Raw genomic sequence first — 15,952 nt, forward strand, 5'->3', positions numbered from 1 at the left:
TGCGTGTTGATTGAAGCGGATGACGGTGTGGTCACTATGCGTTGCATGAACTGGGGAGGGGCGCTTTAGGAACTGTCTTGCACAAGACCACACAGTATTTGGTGCTATTGGTGAAAAGAGCCCCAAAACCACTCCAGTCCTAAATTGTAATAAATACGTGTACTTATGTTCGTGTTACGATTAGCCCGAACCACAGGCAGGATGTATTAAAACTAAAACTGGTGGGTGTAGCAAGTGCTTCTTAAGTCGGCTTTTCGATTTTGTCCCCCCCTGTTATTAATTATGTTTTTTGCTGACGCGTCCGGGAATCTCATCCCTAAAGCTCTGGGTTTGATTCTCTTGTGACACAGTCTGTGGTCGGGTATTCTTGGAAACTGATGCTGTTGCTTGCCTGTGGTTGGAGCCACAAGTCGCAGTGATATAAGACAAAGCGCGGCTGGTCTGGCTCCTGTTAGACACTGGCTGAGAAGCCGGGCTGCTGCAAAGAGCCCGGGCTCCAGGTGAGACCAGACTGCGGCATGCCGGAAGGAAGCTCCCTTGATTGACACGTACGTTTTCAAAAGTTCAGCTCGTTGGAGCAGCGTTTGTGAGTAATTGTGGAGGAAAATGGGTGTAGCAAGTGGCATTAGAGGCTGCTCTGGTGTTCTCCTTGCTACCTCTGTTTTTTGTTTTTCAGTGTCTTGAAGACCGCGCCAAGAACAGATTGAAAACGGGGCTACAAGAGCCCTGCCTGCTATTTTTACTTCCCTCCCACTTACCCGAATTTCCCCTGGCACTTTAGTAGCATATATGACTGGTTGGGATGTGGTGGTTGGGGGTGTGCAGGATCTGCTTGCGCGCACGGGGCTAACTAACCCTGTGATGTCATTAGAGGTCAGTTTCTGTGTGATGTCACTTTCACTCTGGCATTTGGGTCTGTCGATGCCCGTGTGAGTAAGATTATAATTAAATCCGATTTCAGTTTGTGTGATGTATATTTGTGGCGGTTGGTTAATGTTAACCAGGCATTTCCTCGGTGGCTTACTACAAGGGCCACTGAAATTATGCGGCAGAGAAGGGCTGAATTATGCAGATGATGCTTAAATTAAGCAGAGAAAATTATGCTACATAATGCGGCATATTTCGTGCTGGCATTACCTCCTTATTTTGGCAAGTTTTATAGAGGTTAACACTTATCTGTGCAAATATTTCACCTTATTAGTACCACTTTGGCATTAAGTAACAGAAAGATGACCAGTCAACCTTTATGAAGGTCCTTCCACTGCGTGGCAACATGTGTTACAATTTTTTTGTAACTTTGGATCCGTTTGCACCAGAAACGCATTTTGTTGGTGAAATCTGCAAATTATGTAGCAATGGTGGATTATGTGGTAAATGCCATACAATCCATAATTATGCAGAATAATCTGCTCTCGAGAAATCTCATATTTCTAGTGCGCCTGGTTATTACTATATCAACATATTCTAGAAATAGCTGTAGACAACTGCACAGGGAAACTCACTCAATGTCTGATGTTTTTAACTTTGGTTACCCAACAATCCTTCTTTGTTAGCCAGATGAAATATCACATTCACTTCTGCACGTAAACACCTTGCGTTTTTTTGTAGTTTGTTAGGTTGTCTAAGCACAGCTGGTTATTTACTGGGGATTAAATGTTAGTGTCAGTCAGTCAAATCAACTTTATTCAGCTGGTTAGAGCCATTAAAGTACAACATAAAACATATATAGACATAAAACATCATATAAGCATCATTTAAATCCATTAGGAATTCATATATTTATGTATTTAAAATCCATTAAAACATCATACAAAAGGTAATAAAACCCAACCACAATTATGACTATTAGGTAACTTTAGATGATCCGCATAGACATATTATCAATCTTGTTCAGAAGGATTAACTCTGCTTCATCCTATTCCTGTATCTAATTGCACCAATAAAAAAACTGGCTACCCCCAAGCAAATTACAGGTGAGCTTAACATTTGCAAGTAGACCAGAGCTGGCCTTACTTGCACAAAGTTTTGATCCCTTAGCAGCGGAAGAATGTACTTTCTGCGTAGGTGATCATAATGAGAGCGAAAGAACATAATGTGTGGAGTGTCTTGTTCTGAGAAGTTGTCACATGTACACCTATTTGAGGAATTTGATTTAAAATAACCTTTCGGAAAGGCCAGTAGCCAGGGTACCATATTTAAACGAAATCTTGTTAAAACAAAGAGATGATAAACTTTGTTTATATAAGTCAAATATGGTTGCATCTGCTGTCCCAGGCTCAGTATGACATACTTTCTCACTGACGGCTTAATTTGTTCCTTTTCCTCCCTTAAACATTGACATCTGTCTAGAAACTTCAGTTTAACTACTCTAACGGCGGCCTTAGTCAAAGGGGTAGGGAACATAAACAATTCAGGGCAACCTAACTGCTCCGTCTGATCTTTAATGTATTTAAGCCATGGGATGTTTAGTGCCTTATCCAGCACTAAGCAATCCTGAATTATTAATTGACTTAAGTTTGGGGTTGTTTGCGCCCAAATTCTCATCCAGCGGAGCAGTGGGGCAACCGCAATCAGGGCTGAGATGTAACCCGTTCCCATCTCCTCATGTACGTTAAAAATTGGGGTGGATGCAGGGACAGAAAGTAGTTTACGCATAAAATTATTTTCTGCCACTTGTATTTCTGTCGCGTCCTTATAGCCCCAGATGTCGCTACCATAGGTAGTCATGGGAATGCACTTAGCGTTATAAATCTTTAAAATCGCAGGGAGCGGCTTAGAACCTATTCTTTTTGCAAAGTCTAATGTTGCCCCAGCCGCTCTAGCTAAAACATTTTTTTTAAGTGTGCGTTGTGCACACCATGAGCGTTGGTCATCAAAGAGCACCTCAAGATATGGGAAAGTAGACACCTTGGTTAGCTCAGGCCCCTTACAATAAAATTTTGCTTTAGCAGCCTTCCTAGGACCTATTGTCGTTGCATGTGATTTTTATAAAATTTGTAATGAAGTATAGAGAATCCATAAACTCTATAAAACAATTTAATAGCAATTGCAGCCCTCTTGCAGTTCTGGATATTAAAACCGCGTCATCAGCGTATAAAAGTGCCGGGATCATTTTTGCGTCTGCTCTAGGTATATCTTTACAACAATTTATCAAGGCGTGCCCTAGTTTGTTAATATAAAGAGTGAATAGCAGAGGGGCCAATATGCATCCCTGGCGCACCCCTCTTTTGACCGCCAAAGAATCATGCCATCTTCATTGAAACGGACTGCCGCCGGGGTGTTGTCAAGAGCAGTCACCAGAAAACCTATCAGATCGGTGTCTAGCCCCACTTCTTGAAGGTGCACTGGTCCAAGGTCCCTCTCCCCGGTCTAAACCCATACTGCAGATCCAATATAATGTTGGCACTGTCAAGCCAAGCTGTTATGCGCTCCAAGACCACTTTCCCCATTATTTTTGCCGAAGAGTCAAGAAGCGAAATTGGCCTGTAACATGCTGGGTCATCCCTGGTACCTTTTTTGAAGATGAGGATGATCACCGCCTTTGCCCATGACGATGGAAAACCAAACTTGCAGGCTGCGTTAAAAACATAGGTTAAAATCATAGCCCAAAGTTTGGGATCTGCCTTGTAGAGGTCGGCCGGTACACCGTCGGGACCGGGTGCTCTCCCTCCTGATGTTGCGGTGATGGCTTTATGGACCTCATCTGTATTAAAAACAAGCGGGCAACCTACTAATCCGGGAACGGTGTGTCCCACGGAGCTCTCCATGTTCTCCAGGTTATCATCCCTATAAATTTAGCAGAAATGCTGAACCATGTCTCTGCAGGTACTAAACAATCCACTCCAGTGTATGATGTATCATCAAAGAGGGGGCTATTAATAACAGACCAGAATTTAGCACTGTTTGCCAACACACTGGCTTGGCTGAGCTCCTCCCAAGCCATCTCCCTCAGCAGTTGTTAGTTCCTAATCTGTACTGCAGTTTTATAGCCTTTCTGCTATTTGTAACTAAAGAGGCCACCCTCGGTTTTTGCTTGAGAGCCTGCATGAGCTCCTTATGGGTGGTCATGCAGGTATCGTCAAACCATCTTTTCAGCGTGCTACTCTGGTCGTAGTTGACAGATTAGAGGCAACACATTTAGTAATTGACTCAAAGGCATCCAAGATAGAGCTAGCATAAGATTCCTGATCTAGGCATATCTTAAACTCTGAAGCACAGGTAGTGTACAGATTATTCATGAAGCTTTCGGGAGTGATCCTGTCCCATCTCAATCTGCGTGCTTGATCTTTAGAATTTCAGGGCTCGAAAAATCCAAAAAATGGTACTAGTCCTGCAGGTCTAGTACCTTCAAAAATCTCCTCGACCTAACTTCACCCTACTTGACCTCAGTCTCTGAAAGCGGAGCAAATGTGACAAGTTCACAAGATTTAAAGGCATCTTAATTGCTCATTAGCTTTGTGAGCAATAAAAATGCCTTTAAATCTTGTTAACTTGTCACATTTGCTCCTTTTTAAAGACAGAGGATAAAAGTTAGTTTGTTTTCCTACTCGCCAGAAAGGGCGAGTAGGACCTAAAAATAGCTCGTCCTTATTAATTCTACCTCGCATATGCGAGCGGGCGAGTGGATTTGTCGAGCCCTGAATTTATGTTAATATTAGTAAATTGACTGACGGTCATGTCCTTAAAAACAGCAAGTAGATGGAGATCCAGTATCAGAGGATTGTGATCACTGAACGGACTCTGGCTAACTCTTAGATTTCCTAGAACAGATGTTAACGAGGAGGATACCAATATATGGTCAATTACGCTTTCACATCCATGTCCAATATAGGTGGCTGCAGGTGCAGAATTATCTAACTGTTGTAGGCAATACAGATTATGGGCTGATAGAATACCTTCTAATAAGGCGCCAGAAGGCGAATGTTCAAAATGGTTTCGCCCCTGCAGACCAGCCTCCTCTAGTGATGCCAAACAGTTAAGGGGACAAGGACGCGTATTAAAATCTCCCAGAATTAGTGTGTTATAATATTCATCAGAACATTCCTCATAAGCAGATTTAAAAAAAACTCCAAAACCATTAAGTGCTCGGTCTCATTAACCCTTGAGAAAGTTGTAAAAATTGACCACAAGGAGTGTCGATAAGTTCTTTCCTTTCAGTTCTACAGATAACACGTGAGGTGAGCACACATCTATCAGTTTAATATTAAAGGAGAGTTTAAGACTAAACAGCAAAAGGAGGCCCCCCCTTGCACTACCCATGCTTGACTTTATAGCGGGTTTCCAGAATGATGTGTAGCCATCCAGAAAGAAGTGGTTAGTGGGCTCCCACGTTTCTTGTAATGCTATGATATGGTGGGTACTCACAATGCGTATCCAGGCAGTATCACCTTTTTTTGATCTTAGCCCAGCTATGTTCCATGACAGAACTCTCAACCCACCTAGATTGGTTATAAGGTCAGTCGGGCTATCTTTTGCTTTATTGGCCTGCATTAGCTGTGATGAGGGGGATGATGTATGGAGGATATGGAAACCAGTATCAACAGGTGTTTCCATTTCTATTAAGTGCTGGAGATTTTAAGTTTGAGCTATTACTGCCACAGGAGATGGTAGTCAATCTTGCATATCCAAACCTGAAAGGGCTTCAAACCTATTCTCAGAATGAACAAGGGGGGGTACATTAAAGCCTGGCCCATTATGTGATCGATAAAAATAGTACTCACAATAAAGAAAAGGGGGAGAAGGTTCCACCACTATCCATTTGGTATATATTTATATATATATATATATATATATATATATATATATATATATATATTACCTACTGGCGGTCGCCAGTAGGTAGTTATAGTTAGGACCACATTTCCATAGGAAATCCGCAACATTCTATTTTGAATAACTTTGGTGCCGGTCGACGAATCCTCGCGAATTTTTCAAAATAGGTGGGGCGCTACGCTCCGCTCCTACCCTGAAAGTCTTGGGGGGATTCGTCAAGCGGGGGCTGAGATAAAAGGGGGGTCCCAAAACGCGTTTTTCCCATGCATTTTTCCATAGGACCTTTAGACAGGGCTACAGCCCGAACGGCTGAACAGAATTACTAGAAATTTGGCAGAGAGGTAGTCCTCAGGTCAAGGAAGTGCCTTTTGTAGGTTTGGTGTAAATCTGTTCAGTAGATTCTGAGAAAATAGCCTTTAAATCAATATATATATCTGAGCCAGCTTACGGTGCGCTTACGGTACGCTTACCGTACGCGTACGGTGGCGTGCGCGAGCGCGATTCTGATTGGCTCTTAGATCTTAGTAAACATTCGAATCGGCCGAAACCAGGAAGCGGCGGCCGCCATTTTCTCTCTCGCACTGAGAGTGATGAATAAAATACCAAGCTCAAAAACATGTAAAGGGGCTGTTTAGACAGCTCCCACACACATAGCCATGTTGCGGGAGTCCCCTTAGATACCCCAAGGCCAAAAACTGACTTTTTATTTTTTTGCCAATTTCGCCGATTACGCTTACCGTACGCGTACGGTAAAAAAATTAAAAAAATAAAAAATTATCCACATTCTCCCCACCCCGTGTGCAAATGGTGCCCGCAGGTCACCATTTGTGCATGGCATATAACTAATGTGAAAAATTTAAATATTACCTTTCAAAACGAAGTGCATCATATGTCCTCCATGTGCGCACAGTGCGCGAAGCGCATCGTGCGTACATGGCCCATCTAGCGAAACGTGGGCACGCGGTGCGCATAGCGCACCGCGTGCCCACCGTGCGTGCACGGCACTAACTGCGTAAAGTGGGCGCGCGGTGCGCGAAGCGCACCGCGTGCTCACTGTGCGCGCACGGTGCGCGAAGCGCACCGTGCGCGCACGGAACGAACTGCGTTAAGTGGGCGCGCACGCCACGAATGGCGTAAAGTAACTTAGCATTTAAAAAAACGTACAAATTCACTGAAAAAACCATAGGTTTCACACACGTTATAGTTAGGAATTAGCATTTAAAAAACCTTGCAAATTCACTGAAAAAACCATAGGTTTCACACATGTTATAGTTAGCGGAAATTTTACTGATAAAAAACCAATGAAATTCCCCCGTTATAGTTAGTGCAGGCAACTATAACTCACGCGACCGCAATCTTCTGCTGATGACATATGTGTCTTTATGAAAAAAAAATATTTGTAATATATGTATAGCTAAAAATGTATGGAAGAAGACATGGGCAAATAAGTGTCTAAATACAGTATTAGCATCAGCAGAGGATTGCGGTCGCGTGAGTTATAGTTGCCTGCACTAACTATAACGGGGGAATTTCATTGGTTTTTTATCAGTAAAATTTCCGCTAACTATAACATGTGTGAAACCTATGGTTTTTTCAGTGAATATATATATATATATATACACCTTTTTTAATCTGACTGGGGAATCCAGGAATAAAACTATTATAGAGATATCCCTGGGTCAGTTTTAAAACTCATTATTTCTGCACCAAAGGATCCAGCCTTTTTGTTTGTTTGTATCACTGTTGTATTGTTTACCCCTCCCTATTGCTCCGCCTCTAGCGTTGGTCTGCGCAGAGGCGTCAGTAGCAGCCCGATGATGAAGCATGCCACAACTTGTTTTGGGTGAGGGCAGTTTTTACAGAGTATGTGTGCTCTCTTGAAACATTTTGCAATTGCTATTGGATGTAGGCCGCTTTTCACTCTACCTCTTTTTGTGTGGTTTATCTATAAAAATAGCCAAGAGGTAGAGGGCAGATGTTGGTATTCATAGGGTTTTCAAGCTCACACGGTCTCAATAGATATCTCACCAGAGCCAGGCTTCCAAAGTTAATTACAATACAATCCCCTTCCAAAATTTTTTTGACAGTACCAACCCACCCAACTCTGCGCGCCATAATGATGTCCCTCCCGTCAGGGGCTTGAGGTCTCCTATGTCTTGATAGCCAATCAACGCATTTGTTGCACAATTGTTCCCACGTTTCCCACTGATCTTGTTTTAGTGGCGAGACCCCTGTTAAGAGCAGAAAATAGGGACAGGCATCCGGCGGCAAGTTCAATGTGTCTCGATTTACTGTTGGGGCATTACTGCTTGGGTGTGATGATACATTGCGCCTTAGTTTACCAGTTATAGAATTTTGGGCATCTGCCCCGGATTTACTGTGGCCACCTGCATTCTCCTGTCGCCGATAATTGCATGTGGTTGTAGATGGATTGCATATAGGTTTAACACTAGTTCCCATGGTAACTGGATTTATATTTGGGACGGGGGGGGACAACGTATTGTCTGATGTCTCACAAGGCTTGCTTACAGGTACGATGACAGATGGTTGGGAGGGTTGTGTTGCGGTCAAGATGTTTGGGGTAGTTATGTGCGGTCAAGATGTTTGGGGTAGTTATGTTTACCCCAGTGTTGCCCCTCCCTCCTTTCTTTGATTCTGAGGGCATTTGTGCACTCCTGGTCACATAACCCCCCCCCCTCCCCCTCCAATAATTGCGACCAGATTGTCAACAGTGGCCTTGAGTGGATTATATTTTTCTTCTAAAAGAGCAGCCTCTTGATTATTCACTAGCGCAGCAATGACCTCTCCACAGCCCCCAGAGCAAAATGTTGAGTCAGTCTGTGTGCCAATAGAACAGGTCAAGTTCGAGGTGACTATAGATGATGCAAGTGGTTCATTAAGGGTCCTTGTATTGTCAATAGAGTTAGTAAAGTTGGTAGTGAAAGGTTGCATCCAAGTGGTGAGACTATTCCGAGCAGGGGTAATACGGGTAGGTTGTTTCCTTTTAGTGCAGGTGGGTTTCCCGATTTTTCTCTTCCGCTTAACCGCGGGCATCCCAACAGATGGATTAGAGTTATTAGTTGGGGGGACCTCAATTATTTCAGTTATCTCCAAACTGCTAGCACTCTCGTTTATAGCAGATGGATTTCCAGCCTCAGGGTCAATTGGTGGTAGTAGAGGTTGCTTTACTGTGTTATCTGGTGAGGCACCTCTATGGAGGATGACAGCCGCCTGTCCTTCAGCATCCAGGAACAGGCGTCTTTCTGTGAGTGCAATTTCGCCTGAGACGATGTTGACAACCCTCTCGAGCATACTGTTAATGCTGGATGTAATGGGGCGTGCTGGCGGTAATGTAGTGCGTTTTCCCATATTTAAAGTAAGCTTGTTCAGTCAGCTCGCGGGCAGAAAATGACTAAAACAATTATGTGAATTTGATGAAACACTCACCCGCCCTGTTCAATTGTACTTCAAAGAGGTGTGGCCCAGCCCAGCCTCGATCGGTCTCGGGCGGGGGCAGATGGGCCCGCCCTTGGCCCGGGCGCCACCTGCGCTCGTCCCGCGCTGCGCAGGTCCTGCACGGCTTTTCAAGCTCCGCCGTCGCAGTGTCAGCATCACCCAGCACCCGATGGACAGGGGCCACTGGGAGTTGTAGTTTACTCATTGGCTGTTCCCCTCACGGCTTGATGAACAGAAGCTGGAAGTCGGCTGTTCCCCTCACGGCTCGGTGACAAAGTGGTAAGTAATGTCCGTTCCCCTCACGGCACCAGGATACAATGGTTAGCACGTTAGTGATGTAAGAGCACCCCAGCTTGCTTTACAGCTTGGTACAGCCAGGGTTGGATTGGGACTAAAAATCGGCCCGGGCACGCAAAAAAAAGTGGCTCACATTTGCATATTGCCTTTCCACAAAACACTGCACACATTAAAGGGCCGGCCCAGCGAGAGAAAGGGAGTGACACCTCTGCCCCTTGATAAAAGGGAGGTAATTGATGCCCATCTGCCTCCAGAAAGGCCACGCAGGCATCCACTGGGCTGCTGACTGCATCCGAACAACAGAGATGCAGCCCAAATCGGCCTCGCCAGGCTGTCCAAAAAAGCAGCCCACAGCTGGAACTCTGGTACCGGCCATTGCTTAGCGCCCGCCTTACCAATCCGACCCTGGTGTACAGCATCTAGAGGACTAGGCGTGTGGTGGAGGTTGGCTGTGCAGTGACTGATTGCAAGCTACATTGCTCACTATGTGTCAGATGTCGTTTAGGATATGGGCCTAAATGTCGAATGTCAACTGAAAGTGTTTAGTTAGCATGTGAGGTGGTTGGTGTGCTGCCAGTGAGATGTCAAGCACTGTCAGACAAAATATTGCATCCAAATGATGGCCGGTGTTATTCGTGATGTCGGTGTGGATCCCAGCACCAATTTCCTTTGGAGTGCTCTTGGCCTTGCTGCAGACAGGGCTGAATTCCACCCGAAGCCTCCACTTGTAACAGAGCTGGGGACCACGTGGCTTGTGATTGAAGGGGTTCCAATTTTGACACTGGTAGCTCCTTCTCGCTATTCTAGTGCAGTAGTGAGAGTCTCTGGTTGCGCCATTTTGAGCTTTATATTTGTGACGAGTAGCGGGCCAGTGGCACATTTTGCTGGCCTTTAGCTGTCGGCTGATATTTCCCTAATGCTGGTTCCAAGGCCTCTTCTGCTTTGGCTTATGGTTCCATATGCTAGGGGTTCAGATAATGTGCTGTTAAACAAGGTTTTATTTCCTCTTCTTATGAGAAGAAATTGGGGGGTGCAATACCAGTCGCTATCACTCACCGGAGGTCCTGCTGAAGATTTGTTTGTTGCTCTGCCGCTGCTGGGGTGCCCACGCTGTTTGTCCCCTCTGTCGGCGCCCAACGCTATCGCGCCCGTGACAGGGGGAGACTACAGCTCCCAGGCTGCCTAGCGGCCACTTCCGCTTGTCTTCGCGCCCGGAGGCGCTCAAAAGGCAGAGGCTCCCTCGGTGGAGCGGGGGTGCAATACCAGTCGCTATCACTCACCGGAGGTCCTGCTGAAGATTTGTTTGTTGCTCTGCCGCTGCTGGGGTGCCCACGCTGTTTGTCCCCTCTGTCGGCGCCCAACGCTATCGCGCCCGTGACAGGGGGAGACTACAGCTCCCAGGCTGCCTAGCGGCCACTTCCGCTTGTCTTCGCGCCCAGAGGCGCTCAAAAGGCAGAGGCTCCCTCGGTGGAGCGGGGGTGCAATACCAGTCGCTATCACTCACCGGAGGTCCTGCTGAAGATTTGTTTGTTGCTCTGCCGCTGCTGGGGTGCCCACGCTGTTTGTCCCCTCTGTCGGCGCCCAACGCTATCGCGCCCGTGACAGGGGGAGACTACAGCTCCCAGGCTGCCTAGCGGCCACTTCCGCTTGTCTTCGCGCCCGGAGGCGCTCAAAAGGCAGAGGCTCCCTCGGTGGAACGGGGGTGCAATACCAGTCGCTATCACTCACCGGAGGTCCTGCTGAAGATTTGTTTGTTGCTCTGCCGCTGCTGGGGTGCCCACGCTGTTTGTCCCCTCTGTCGGCGCCCAACGCTATCGCGCCCGTGACAGGGGGAGACTACAGCTCCCAGGCTGCCTAGCGGCCACTTCCGCTTGTCTTCGCGCCCGGAGGCGCTCAAAAGGCAGAGGCTCCCTCCGCGTCGCGGGACGCGCGCGGGCGACGCCGGGCTAAGCCCGGGCTAAGCCCGGGCAAAGGGCGGGCCCTCTGTGGCCCTCAGAGGCCAGAGGAGGCCGGGTCGGGCCCACCCCATTTACTCTTTGAATTGGAGACACTACGCCAGTACTGGTATGTGTGGTCACTACTACTAATTCTGTAGAAATCAGCTGGGTGTTGACACAAACTTTACTGAGTCCTGTACTGTCTCCGGTGAATAGTGACATCCTTACACCATGAGTGAGCAGATGAAAAAGGGAACTCTTGATAGTTATTTTAAGAAACCTAATACTGACTCTGCCCGGGAGGTTGTTCTTGCAGAACTTAGGGCTAGACGCCGTTGTTCAATAGAACTCATAAAAAATATGGCATCAGCCTCGCCATTTCCTGAAGCTCCATGTACGGACATTGAGGTTTCTTCTTTCCAGGATTCCATGCTACCCTTGGGTACTAACGACTCTACTAGGAGCCCTGTTACGTCTATTGTGCACGAACAAAGTACTGATATGGCCTTACCTATTCTTCTTTCCCCTATCCCTCCCCCCGATGACTCAAATAATATCTTGGATGTCCAACATGAGTTATCACCCCAAGCTACTGAGTCGTTACCTACTAATGATATCATATATAGTCAGACCACACTGACCGGTCCATTGCCCAGGAAAAGAAGGAAGATAGTCTCTGAGTTACGTAAAAACAAATGTAATAACATTTCTAAAAGTAACTCTACTGCTACCTGTTCTGGGAAAAATGCTACCCCCCGTACACTGAAACAACCTCCTACTGGTAGTATTGCATCTTGCTTGAATCAAGTTGGCACTAATGGGGAGTTACTGGATGAAATTGGCAAATTGATGGAAAAACTTATGTTGCCAATTGTAGAAAGTCTAAAGAACATTGAAGAAAGGCTAGCGAAAGTTGAATCTTTAGTGGGAAACAAGATGGAACAAAACATGACCACATCTGGCCCTTCACAAATACCATCCACCGCTTTGGCTTCTGCTATAGTTTCTTCTAGCTCATCCCCAGAAGAACAAGCGACTCAATTGATTACATCAATAAGTAAGGGAGGGGTTAGCCATTCAGATAGTACCATTACCTCTAAACCATCTTGCACAACCACGGCTAGGGCTATGACCTGTGCTGTAAATACCCCAAAGAACGAGGGTCATTTGTTTGTCAAACCGGGGCACAACACAGATCCCTCGACTAAACCACGAGGTCCGTTGTCTATTAACTTACCACCAGAGGCAGTCCCCCTGGTAGTTGTGCTTGCAGGGGTTCCTATGATAAAATCGGATGTTGTAGAAGGATACCATCAACTAAAAAACAAAGTTATCCATTGGCTAGGCCAAAATCGCCCTCTACCTTCTTATATTAATGGGGAAATTTTACACGTAAGACGCCTGCCCTGGTTGGGTAACACTTCAAAAACTATACACGGGAATGTTATCCTTATCAACTTTAGGGACCCAAGAGCTGTTGCTCATATTTTGAATTGGCAAACGCTGTATAGGAGTTCCTCGATCACAACTTGGGAACTCACCTACTTTTTTCCAAGACCAAATTTAGCTGTCACCTCCGTGATGGGGGATTCATCCAATATTCAACATAATCTTATGATCCCCTTGAGAAACAGATTTGAGGTGTTAGAAAGCTTGGAGGATGTTGATTGACTCAACAATCATGAGTCTACGAGAGCACTACCTGCGGCGCCAGAGACAAATACAAGTATGCATTATAATGAGTCCAGTACTGCATCATCTCCAGTAGAGTTAGAATATCCCCATGAGCATTTGGTCGATCTTGCTCTGCCTGCTCCAGATAATGCTAGGGTTATCACCCAGGAATCAGTAGGCACCCTATTTTCATGGAATATTGCTGGGCTGACCTCCAAAATGGAATCACCAGAGTGGATGAGCTTTGTTAATAAATTTGACCTTTGCATATTCCAGGAAACTTGGGCCTGTGAAGCATGTTTTATACAGGGCTATTTGAATTATTTTGTCCCTGCGGTAAAAGGCCCAAGGGGCAGACCTATGGGGGGCCTAGTAGTATGGGTTCGTCAAACTTTAAAATTGGGCATTAAAGTTCTTGATACAAGAAGTAGGGATATCCAACTAATCAGATTAGACTTAGAAAAGCTGGGTAGTGTAGACATTTATAATGTATATGTCCGGAGGAACAAGAATGGGAGGTCAGAGGTACTAGAAGATCTTGATAGCCTCATTGACATACACTCGTCGACCAACAATATTATCATTGCGGGCGATCTTAATAGTACATTTGAACCCTTGATTAGCAATAATGATTTGTTTGGAGAAGAGGAGGATCGACTATGGGGCGTGCCTAAACTAGAGTTGCCTCCAATAGTGAGATGGTCCGCTGATATCATTGGTTTAAATGCTTTATGTTATGGTAAGGGGCTAAGAGCACTGAATGGCAGGACTAGTGGAGATAGAAAAGGTGCAAGCACATTTGATAACGGTAGGCACAATAGCAGAATTGATTATCTGTTATGTAGCCTAAAGCTATGGCCATCTATTTGTAATATGTATGTGGATGGAAGGTTGGAGAGTGACCATAATCCTTTGTGCCTGTCACACAAGTGGTGGCCACACACTGGCTTGCCTGTGGGACTTCCTGTGCTCGTACCACCCCGGATTGTTCCCACCAACAACATGAGGAGGTTACGCTGGGAAAAGGTAGCAATTAATCAACAGGCTATCGTTAGTATGAATAGCCATGTTGACCAAGCCATATTAGACCTAGAGGATTGTAATATACTGAGCAATGGCCTGGACAGGGTTGAAGGAATTCATAATTCCCTTTTTGATATAATCAAGGGATATTTCCTTAAGCCTGTCAAGGACAAAGGTGATAGGGTCCCAAAGCCAGCTAAATGGTACAACGATGAATGCAGGGAGTGTAGATTCGCACTGGGTAATGCTATTAAGGGAGGGCAAACAGCTTTAATCCAAGTTGCCAGGAAAAACTATAAAACTAGTATTGTGAAGGCTAAACAAGCTTGGGATGAGCAACACTGGATTGAGCTAAAGGCAGCTAGCGATAGCAAGGATTCTCGACAGTTCTGGCACATTGTCAGATGGGGAAAATCAGGTGGTCCTGAATCCCCTCAAAACAATGTCCCTGAAACTGAATGGGTAAAGTTTTTTAAAAACCAATATGCTGTTTTTAATACTACCGAACGGCATGAGACAATCTGTGTAGACCTCCCAAAAGAAAATCCTTTTTGTCCTAGTGAAATCATGACGGCTCTGGATGCAGTTGCCTGCGGACGAGCCCCTGGCCTTGATGGTGTGCCAGCGGATCTATTTGTTAACGATAAAGAGCGCTGGTGCTCATATATCCACCATCTTATTAATGCCATTGCCTTGGGTGCATCAGTACCAAAATCCTGGAAGGGTGCAGTGATTATCCCCATTTTCAAGAAAGGAGATCGATCATTGCCAGGTAATTACCGCCCTATAAGCCTTATAGATACCATCCAAAAGGTAGTGGGGCGTGTGATCGTCAATAGGCTCCTGGATTGGGCGGAAGAGACCAAGGCCCTTTCAACCTTCCAGGCTGGCTTTCGACGATCCACAAGTACGGTGGATCAGGTCTTTCGTTTTACCATGATTCAATGGAGGACGGTGGTGCTCGGCAAAGGAAGCTTGTATGCGGCCTTTGTCGATCTAAGGGCCGCTTTTGATCTGGTCCCTCGACTAAAGCTATGGTCGGTTTTACAGAAGCAGGGCATCCCAAACGATTTGTTATCTATGATAATGAGACTCCATGAATCAAATTATGCAAGAATACAGTGGGGTGGCTTAGGCTCAGTTACCTCAGATTTTCCAGTAGAGAGGGGCGTTAGACAGGGATGCTCGATGGCCCCAGTCCTTTTTACACTTTATATCAATGATGTTGTAGCACGTATGACTTCCGCCCAAGTGGATGCTCCTTTTTTAGATGGTATTAAAATTCCTATTTTAATGTTCGCGGATGACACACTCATCCTAGCTAAAACGCCAAGTGGATTGCAGTGTGCTTTGTCAATCTTTGACCAATTTTGTAAAGAGTATGGCCTCGAAGTAAACATTACAAAAACGAAGCTGATGACTTTTAATCCCCATCGTAGTTTTAAGACAAAAATTACCTTAAACAATCGTCCGTTGGAGGTAGTTAACAATTTTACTTATTTGGGTATGCATATATCCAATGCGCAGGCCTGGCGGCACCATATTGAAATTGCAACAATCAAACATAGGCAATTGGCAGGCGCAATCAGCTCAGAACACAGAAAATCATTCACTAAACCTGTGAAACCTGTCTTACAGGTTTATGAAGCTAAAGCTCTGGGTTCTGTACTTTATGGTGCTGAGTTGTGGGGGTTTGAAAAAATGCCGGCTCTTCAACTTGCAGAGAATATATTTTTTAGGGCCATTACTGGCGTTCCCAAAAGCACCCCGCTGCTGCCCCTTAAGTATGACTT

The 15,952-nt window shown here is 45.5% G+C and overlaps 1 protein-coding gene across 5 annotated transcripts in view; it reads left to right on the forward strand.

Annotated features, from left to right (window-relative positions):
* STEAP3 (STEAP3 metalloreductase) overlaps positions 1–15,952 on the forward strand; it is a 72,244-nt gene that overhangs the window by 25,350 nt on the left and 30,942 nt on the right. Inside the window, exon 1 of one of the 5 annotated variants that reach the window (XM_085647475.1) lies at positions 432–548. The exons of the other annotated variants lie outside the window; for them this stretch is intronic. The gene's annotated coding sequence lies outside the window, so the exon portion shown is untranslated. Of the gene's footprint in view, positions 1–431; positions 549–15,952 lie in introns of those variants that run through there. 5 annotated transcript variants of the gene reach the window in all.

The sequence above is a fragment of the Triturus cristatus genome, chromosome 3_2, assembly GCF_964204655.1.
Source record: "Triturus cristatus chromosome 3_2, aTriCri1.1, whole genome shotgun sequence".
Lineage (NCBI taxonomy): Eukaryota > Metazoa > Chordata > Amphibia > Caudata > Salamandridae > Triturus > Triturus cristatus.